Consider the following 10,107-nt stretch of genomic DNA (forward strand, 5'->3'; position numbering starts at 1 on the left):
AGCCAGCCCTCTCCCATAGTCTCTTGTATAGTAGCCAGCCCTCCCCTATAGTCTCATATAGTAGTCAGCCCAGGCCCGGACTGGCCATAGGGCAGTTCTGGCAAATGCCAGAGGGGCCGACCCCCTCTGGGCCGGTCCCGACCCCCTACATGCTCGCCCAGCTACTTCCTCCCCCAACTCTGTACAGCCGCTGCTGCACAGGGCCGACTCCAGAACAGCTAGTGGGTGCCCGGCCCCCCTGCACTGACGCAACTGAGAGGAATGAGTTAATCCATCCAAAGTTTGAAAGAAAAATAAATCCTTTTCCATCCAAAGTTTGAAAGAAACAATAAGACTTTTTCTCATGGAACTTTCACTGAACTTGTTCAAGGATATACAGCTGGTTTCGAGATTATGGAACTCTCCTATGTGACTGAACCTGTTCCCAGCAGATAATAAACCTGTTCCCAGCAGATAATAAATGTTATTCTATAATTCTCATAAGCAGATAACAAATGTTTTTTAGCATCCTTATGTATGTATCAACATCCTTATGTAAACAATTTTAATTGAACATTTAATACCATATCTGTCAAAATATATCCGTAGTTATTAGTTTTTTGAAGTTGACGACGTATATAGTGTATGACTTTGCATTTTACATTCATATCCATTGGTTTTTTTCTGTATAAACAAAGGTGGGTTCTCAGAGATAGTTGGAACATTGCTTACCTTGGAAAACTTCTGATATGACACTAGAAAGAATGTTTTGTCTCAAGAACTATTTCCCTCAGAGACATGTTTATCAGTGTTCAAGGACATTCTCAGAGGAAAGTTGCCTGTCTGTTACAGTGGGAATAATGTGAAAGTATCATTGCACAGAATGTGTTATTCTAACCTTTTTGAATAATAATAATGGATACTAATATAGATGCTATTGCGCATGACTGAATATCTAAATCACTAGCACCGCCTCATCTATGTCTTATTAGCATTTGTTACCACCCTATATTTTATCTGTCTATAAAATGTGATCACCATAATAAAACTGGGCCCATTTACACCAGACTTGTTTGCAAGATACGTTGTCTGTGTCTTCATTCTAAGTGCATGGTGTGGGAGAGGGGATCCGGACCCATTCTCCAACTTAATTAGGAGACAGCCAACAACAGTAGGCCTTCTTTGGGAAGGCACCTCGACATTATTGGCGCCCGAACAGGGACACGCCCATTACATCGGGAGATCGGATGACCTGCACTGCTGTACCAGGGGAGAGAGAGGTGAACAAGGAGACCACAAAACCTGGCCAGGTAAGAGTAAAAATTTGTTTGCTCTTTTCTGTGCTCTCCTCCTTCACATCTTTCTTACCTACCTCTGCAGAGTAAGTTATCAAAAGTGAACTCACGATAGGCGTGTCAATTTGAACTTTGTTCTCCTCTTGTTGGCTGTTCTGTGTCTGTTTGTCCTAACCTGTGAGGGTTAGTATATAGTAGGCGAAGAATTGCTCATTCAGGCTAAAACTGTTACCCAGAGCCCGGCCGTGGTTGTCACAGGTCCTCATAGACACGGAGCGTTGTGCAGTGGGAACAGTGCCAGTGCTAAAACCACCTTGGAATGAGCCTAGTAGCCTAACTATACAAGGACGCTGGACAGTGGTCTGGTTGTTTCCAAGGGAAAGATCTGTGATATGCCTATTACTGTCCTCTGTATACTTGGGGTAACTTGTTTTGCAATCTACATAGCAGCAAGAGTGTATTTCAACATAAGAGAAGGAAGCCCTGAACCGTGAAATATTCTAAGTCCCAGCTTTTGGTAGTGATCCGTGGTCATAAGTGTACAGGACACAAGAAAGAAAATCATCAGTTGATCATTCTGGGTGCCTCCTGTTATACGATCACGAAGTAATTGATCCGTGGTCATAAGTGTACAGGACACAAGAAAGAAAATCATCAGTTGATCATTCTGGGTGCCTCCTGTTATACGTACAGGACACAAGAAAGAAAATCATCAGTTGATCATTCTGGGTGCCTCCTGTTATACGATCACGAAGTAATATAAAATGGGACACACAGAATCAAAAGGGGTTTCTGCAACCCACATAGTGACCTGCCGATATGGCAAAGAACAAGCAAAAAGGGCAAAAGCAATGTTGAAATATTTTAACATCCAACACGATGCTGTTTTTAACCCCAATACTTGGACTAAAGTCCAAGAAACAAGGGGAGGATTAATAATTGATAATGGGTGGACATGTCATGTGCCGGTGACCAGCAATATCTAGATAAGACAGAATATTGTAGTGTGTGTGGCAGACCCAAGCCACATCATTATGTTACACCACGGTACCCAGTTTATATCTGTATACAAACTCCAGATCCTGCGAAAAGCCAACCTACCCCCAATGGTGGCGTATAGACCCTTTGTTCTGCAGGAATCTTCCCTTTGGTCGGCTGTTGAAGTAGTTACTTTGATTTAAAGTGCTCCTTACCTGATAGTAAGACCAATGCCTTTTGTGGAGGTGGCAGCCTAACCTCAAATAGTGTACATTGCCATGTAAGTGTCTAAGTACAAAGCCACGTACTCAGACAAGGAGAACAGTCCAGCTCATTGCTAGATACAGTACTGAGAGAGCTGAATAGGTTAATTAATGCTGCGTAGTGAAGCAGCATACAAAGTACATAATGTGTGTTATTTGTTATGTTTTGTACAAGGCCATCAACCAGCTCTGAGGGCTGCATATCACATGCAAGCAGCATTAGGAAAAAAAAGAATCAGAGCTGTTAGTGTAATGTAATGTACGCTCCTACATTATATACTGTCGTATTTCAGCCAGTCTTACTAAGCTGGTGTTCCGCTTTGGAAGTATGTTACGTGTTACAAAATGTTGATCATTTTCTGTTGTCCCGACCGTGGAACATTTGTTTATTTAGCTACGCCACTTTTTTGTAATCAGCCCTCAAAGATGGCGACTGAAAGCCAACCACTCCCACATATCATCCACGTCTGTATTATAATTGTGACGTCTCAAAACCATGCCCTAAGCCAACACCCCTATATCCGGTTATCTAGTCCGGTGGCCATTTTAACTCCTGGCATTTCTGTCCTCCGCCCATACTGCTTAGTGTCACTGAGGGGGCGGGCACAGGATTCTCCGATAGAGTCTAACAACTGTTTTGCACATTTATTAATGAATATATATGTATTGTTTTATCCCTAGTAAAGCCAAACCCATATCCATGGCTCCAGTCTGCACTCCTTATGCCCGCCAATATATATATAGCAGCCCATTTTGATGGAGTAGCCAATTTTGATATTTTAAATTGTGAAAGATGAAAATGTAATTGAAAGCCCAAATATTAATGAAAGTTTAAAAGTTTTCATTGTAGATTATCTCAGACTTTTCAAGATGGATGACACAAGACGCAAGGATATATGTTACCGCCATGCAGAGTGACGTTCCACTGCAGAAACCGCTCCTGCCATAAGCTGGAGGTGAGGACAATCACTAAGACATGTAGGATGGTTGAAGGTAACTGTGCAGATGTCTATATGAAGCCCACCATTATGGGTTAATTGGCAAATTAGAGATTTGTTTGGTCCCTGGGCTTACCAAAAGCACTTGAAAAAAGCTGCCATAGAGTGGCTGACGCAACGTTCACGCAGACAAACCCTGATGCCAAAAAGGGTGATGGATGAAGCTGGTGATGCTGTGGTTTCTGTGCTCTTCCCAAGGTAACAGCGTACAAAGCGTACAAGGGAATGGGGAGATGTTTCCAGTCTCTTCCTGAGGTAACCGTACATAGTGTACAGGTGGAGGAGGAGATGTGGATCTGTTTGTTTTTAAGTCTTTTCCAGAAACAATCAGCAACAAGCTGTGAGACCAGCGGATGGAGAGGAGGTACAGGGTAAAGATGGCAGTCAGACAGTAAGTAAGTAACTGTGTTTGCCGCCTGCCTTGTATCCCACTGTAAGTTGTCTGACAAAACCAGCAGAAGGAAGCCATGTGTAATGTGGTGTAGTATCCTCACATTGGGCGGCCCAGGGGACAACAAATATAGCAGAGAGGGTTCTGTACGGCTGTATTGTCTACACCTGCCATAACCTACTGTAAGTAACACGGTAAAGTGCCTGTCTGCATAGTCTGTCATCTTCCTGCCTGTTTCAGGGAATGTAAGTGGACGTCATCCAGCTGCCACAGGTGGCCTATATAGGTATGTCCTTGTCTGTATTGGTGTCTTCTTTACAGGTCAGCCAAAGCTATGGGAGACAACAAAGCCAATGTCTGAGGTGATACTAGTGGCCTTAAAAGAAGCGATATAACTGAGGCCAAGAGTCCAAGTGTCTGTAAAGAGGCCTGTCAGTCAAAAGATGGGTTTAAGGATAAAGGATCCATACCAATGCTACTATTACAAAAAGGATCATATGATATATTATTCTAAAAAGGCTTTGAAACCTTAGGTGATGTATCATTTACACTTTGCTTTTATTTCTATGATGGTTATTTTATGTGTAATATGTGATGATCTCAGTGAGACAAGAGACAATTCAGTAGGATCCAAATATTATATCGGTAATAAACGCCAAGTTACTTCATATTATTGGTGTATGTATTATACTATATGATTATGTACAGGAAGAGATGTGACCATGCGACCAGTCATTAGTCCTGTGTGATCTAATCATAAAGACGTTTTCTAGGTACAAAATAAAGTAAAAAGACTAAAAAGAAGTGGAAATTTTGAGAATCCCATACTGAAGATTGTGAATTCACTATCTGGTTATTATAAGTGAATCTAGTGGTTACATAGTAGGTCACATTGTGGAGATTTTATTGCATTTACCTGTTGTGCTGTTTTTAATTTATGTGTCAATCAACTTTTTATTTTAATTTTGCCATGAGATAAGATTTGCTCACATCTAAACTTTCCTTTTTCAGAAACTTTTTAAAGTTAGTTTTTGTGACTTTCCAATACCCACATGATACCAAAGTGGTAGAGTCCTTGTGATAGAGTCACGTCTGTTATATACAATAAAGAACTTATTGTCTGATCACTCAGTGTCACAGGGAGACGTAGGAGTGACAGGAGACTAGGTTAGGTTCGGGACGGAGGATTGTCTTACCTTTAAAGCAGTCCTACGGTAAAGGGACCCAGAGAAGGGGGCTACATCTGTAGTCAAGGTTAGGGACAAATCTTAGGGACAGGAGTGATGAGACAATAAGGTTTGGTTATTTTGACAAAATCCAGGGAGGTATTTGTCACATACATATATTAGTTTGGGTATTGATAATAAGCTTTTATTTGTTTTGTTGTAACTAAGCTGTATATTTATGTATACTGTACAGACTCACCCATTGTTTAGTATTTTCTTTAGGTTATTGCAGACCTACCTACCTCATCTGCTGTAAGTTTGTTCCGCCATCTATAACTCTCAACAAATTTTCTAGTACTTTATTTCTGTATCTTATGGTGATGCAAACTTGGGACAAATTAGTTGGAGCCACAGACTATTTAGATGATCAGATATTTGACATACTGGATATACTTAACACCTCAGTAGCAGTACAGAGGCAACTTATGGTAGTTACTAACCAGCACACTGTGGTGCTTGATTTTCTGACTGCTACTCAAGGGGGGATGTGTCAGATCATGTTGTTTCTTTTATTGGTCTATTGTGTAATCAAAGGATTATGCTGTTGTTGTCAGCAAGTTACAAAGACTAAATCTTATACTCTATAAGTAATGATGTTTGTTTCTTTTCCTTCTAGATTGGCGTTATGATGAGGAAATTTCTTGGAGGAGGATATGCCCATGTGGCTCTAGGTGATGGTGTTGGACCCAGAAGCATCCGCACCCTGACAACCCTCGCCGGTCAGAGAGTGTTTAGGGTGCATACTGGGATTTAATCCTGTCCAGGACCCAGATTTCTTCATCATCGCCAAAAAGGGGGGACACTGAGAGGAATGAGTTAATCCATCCAAAGTTTGAAAGAAAAATAAATCCTTTTCCATCCAAAGTTTGAAAGAAACAATAAGACTTTTTCTCATGGAACTTTCACTGAACTTGTTCAAGGATATACAGCTGGTTTCGAGATTATGGAACTCTCCTATGTGACTGAACCTGTTCCCAGCAGATAATAAACCTGTTCCCAGCAGATAATAAATGTTATTCTATAATTCTCATAAGCAGATAACAAATGTTTTTTAGCATCCTTATGTATGTATCAACATCCTTATGTAAACAATTTTAATTGAACATTTAATACCATATCTGTCAAAATATATCCGTAGTTATTAGTTTTTTGAAGTTGACGACGTATATAGTGTATGACTTTGCATTTTACATTCATATCCATTGGTTTTTTTCTGTATAAACAAAGGTGGGTTCTCAGAGATAGTTGGAACATTGCTTACCTTGGAAAACTTCTGATATGACACTAGAAAGAATGTTTTGTCTCAAGAACTATTTCCCTCAGAGACATGTTTATCAGTGTTCAAGGACATTCTCAGAGGAAAGTTGCCTGTCTGTTACAGTGGGAATAATGTGAAAGTATCATTGCACAGAATGTGTTATTCTAACCTTTTTGAATAATAATAATGGATACTAATATAGATGCTATTGCGCATGACTGAATATCTAAATCACTAGCACCGCCTCATCTATGTCTTATTAGCATTTGTTACCACCCTATATTTTATCTGTCTATAAAATGTGATCACCATAATAAAACTGGGCCCATTTACACCAGACTTGTTTGCAAGATACGTTGTCTGTGTCTTCATTCTAAGTGCATGGTGTGGGAGAGGGGATCCGGACCCATTCTCCAACTTAATTAGGAGACAGCCAACAACAGTAGGCCTTCTTTGGGAAGGCACCTCGACACAACTTTGCTCACTGAAACACCCAGTAAGCTGACCCCCCCCCCTCAGAAGAACAGACCCTGGACACCAAACAGTATGTGATGTCGGTACCTCCCTCCCTCTAGACCAGGGTTTCTTAACCTGCGCTGAGACACAGGTTGAGGGAGTACACTGCAGGCATCACGGCAGAAAAGAAAGAAGAGGATGGGAGAGTTTGGAAACTACACAGGTAGAGCACTGTCGGCTCCTCTCACATGCAGCCGACAGTGCAGTGTGTAATGTTAAAAACGGCCCTGTAAGATAAGGCTGAAGCCGCCCCCACATACACCGAGCTGAACAGTGAGCTGTGCAGAAAGTAACATCAATCAGTCGGCTGTATGTGGGGGCAGCAGCAATCCTTATCTGTAAGACAGGCCGGGCTTCCTGTCAGTGTGCTGTGACCTGTGACCTCTGCCGGCCTGTGTCCCTCCTCCCCGTGCAGCTCCAGGATCCTCTGCCCCTCCTCCATGCCGTCCTGTGCCTCTGCTGGTTCCTTAGTAAGTAAGCCTGTCTATGTCCTCTCTCTCCTCTGTCTGTCCAGCAGTCTATCTATCATCTATCTATCTATCTATCTATCTATCATCTATTATCTATCTATCATCTATTATCTATCTATCATCTATCTATCTATCTATGTATCTATCATCTATCTATCTATCTATCTATCTATCTATCTATCTATCTATCTATCTATCTATCTCCTATCTATCTATCTATCTATCTATCTATCTCCTATCTATCTATCTATCTATCTATCTCCTATCTATCTATCTATCTATCTATCTATCTATCTTTCTATCTCCTATCTATCTATCTCCTATCTATCTATCTATCTATCTATCTATCCATTATCTATCTATGTCCATCTCCTCTTTCTTCTACCTATCTAGTAAGAGTATGCAGCAGGACAACTACACAGGTGTGCAGGTTTCCAGTAGGAATGATCTCAGTTGTGGTACTTCCAGTTCCAGTGATAGTGTTCCAGTGTTTGTGCTTTAGGGCTCGTTCCCACTGAGGAAAGGTAGCGGAATTCCGCGACGGAATTGTCCGCCGCGGAATGCCGTTAGCCTCCCGCTCATAATGGGAGTCTATGGGAGGCGCGCGCTCCTGCCCTGTCCGCGCTGAAGAATGAACATGTTCATTCTTCAGCGCGGACAGGGCAGGAGCGCGCGCCTCCCATAGACTCCCATTATGAGCGGGAGGCTAACGGCATTCCGCGGCGGACAATTCCGTCGCGGAATTCCGCTACCTTTCCTCAGTGGGAACGAGCCCTTATTCCACAGCAAAGTAACAGGTGCAGCACAGCAATACAAAAAGTCAGATGCAACATTTCATCGTTGTCTACCGCTGTTTTTGAGCATGCTTGTAAAAGGCGGTGGAGATTGCTAAAATGTTGCATCTATGAAATGTTGCATCTAATTTTATTTGTGGAATCCCACCAGCCCCTGTGTCATAATGGGAGTCTATGGGAGGCTTGTGCGCCTCCTGTCTTCGCGCTGAAGAATGAACATGTCCCATTATGACACAGGGGCTGGTGGGATTCCACAGGGGAGAATTACGCCAGTTTTGCTCTGTGTGAACAGAGCCTTAGGCCATATCGCCCAGCCCTAGAAACAGCATTGGGAAAAGTTGGCTACTATATAGCCATTATATTATTATGATTGACAGATGACAGGAGAGCAGACATCCTGTATAATTGTTCTTTATTCTGCGTCTGATCACTGCTGTATACTCTTCTATATCCTGCAGGACAATAATACTCTTCAACATCTGTATAGATTGGTATCTAATTGTATGAGAAACTTTTTCTGTGCCGCACAGTTAACACAATGGATTCGGGGAGAATTGTATGTGGGCTGGTGGGGTGTGTGTGCCAGGGCTGCTTTTCAGTCCCAGTCCGGCCCTGAGTCAGCCCTCCCCTATAGTCTCATATAGTAGCCAGCCCTCCCCTATAGTCTCTTATATAGTAGCCATCCCTCCCCCATAGTCTTTTATATAGTAGCCAGCCCTCCCCAATAGACTCTTATATAGTAGCTAGCCCCTAGAACAGTTGTTAACCCCTTCAAGACCGAGCCCATTGATGGCCAGATGGCCAGGTCAAATTAATGCAATGTTCCTTCCTGCCTTCTAAAGCCATAGCGCTTTTACTTTTCCACCTACAGGGCTGGTTGGGGTGTTATTTTTTGCGCCATGATCTCTAGTTTTTAATAGTATCATATTGGTGTAACAGAAAAATTTTGATTGCGTTTTATAAATTTTTTTCAGATAAATATTTTTTTAAAAATCTGCAATTTTTTTTTTCCGTTTACGCCGTTCACCACGTGGGAACAATAATGTTATATTTTAATAGATCAAACAATTCTGCACACTACGATATATAATAAGTTTTTCTTTTTATAATGGGCAAGGAGGTATATTAAACTTTTATTGGCGGAGTTATAAGGTTTTTTTAATACTTTTTTGTTACACTTTTTTTCACTTTAAAACATGCAATCAATAGATTGCATATACTGATCTATGCCATAGCATAGCATAGATCAGTGTTATCGGCGATCTATGCATAGAGCTTGCCTGAGAGCAGACTCTATGCATGGATTCGACAGGACGGAGGTAAGTGGATTACCCCCGCCCGTCGGTACAAGCATGGCTTTGGTACACTGGGCACAGGTTCGGGTGCCTTGCCGGCTGGATTCACTAAGAGACGTGCGTCTCTTAGTGAATTCGGCTGGGAAAAAGGGGATGGGGACTAAGTTAAGACCGGCATACATGTACGCCAGTCTTAATAAATTCCCCCTTAACCCTTTAAGGACAGAGCAAATTTCGATTTTTGAGTTTTCGGTTTTTCCTCCTTGTGCATAAAAGGCCATAGAACTTGCATTTTTCCACCTAGAAACCCACATGAGCCCTTATTTTTTGCGTCACTAATTGTACTTTGCAATGACAGGCTGAATTTTTGCATAAAGTACACTGCGAAACCAGGAAAAAATTCAAAGTGTGGTGAAATTGAAAAAAAACCCGCATTTTGTTTATTTGGGGGAAATGTGTTTTTTACGCCATTCGCCCTGGGGTAAAACTGACTTGTTATATATGTTCCTCAAGTCGTTACGATTAAAACGATATGTAACATGTATAACTTATATTGTATCGGATGGCCTGTAAAAAATTTAAACCATTGTCAACAAATATACGTCACTTAAAATCGCTCCATTCCCAGGCTTATAGCGCTTTTA

General features: G+C 41.6%; 1 long non-coding RNA gene across 3 annotated transcripts; it reads left to right on the forward strand.

The window, feature by feature from the left end:
- The first annotated feature begins 256 nt into the window (after nucleotides 1–256).
- Nucleotides 257–6,738, forward strand: LOC138779378 (uncharacterized). Of its 3 annotated transcripts, none has more exons than XR_011361099.1 (2): nucleotides 257–1,289; nucleotides 5,747–6,738. It is a non-coding gene; the product is annotated as an uncharacterized lncRNA (long non-coding RNA). The 3 variants fall into 3 exon arrangements; XR_011361098.1 differs by lacking the exon at nucleotides 257–1,289 and adding an exon at nucleotides 1,367–4,437; XR_011361100.1 differs by lacking the exon at nucleotides 257–1,289 and adding an exon at nucleotides 1,367–3,471.
- Nucleotides 6,739–10,107: the final 3,369 nt, after the last annotated feature.

This window comes from Dendropsophus ebraccatus, unplaced genomic scaffold (assembly GCF_027789765.1).
Source record: "Dendropsophus ebraccatus isolate aDenEbr1 unplaced genomic scaffold, aDenEbr1.pat pat_scaffold_731_ctg1, whole genome shotgun sequence".
Taxonomy (NCBI): domain Eukaryota; kingdom Metazoa; phylum Chordata; class Amphibia; order Anura; family Hylidae; genus Dendropsophus; species Dendropsophus ebraccatus.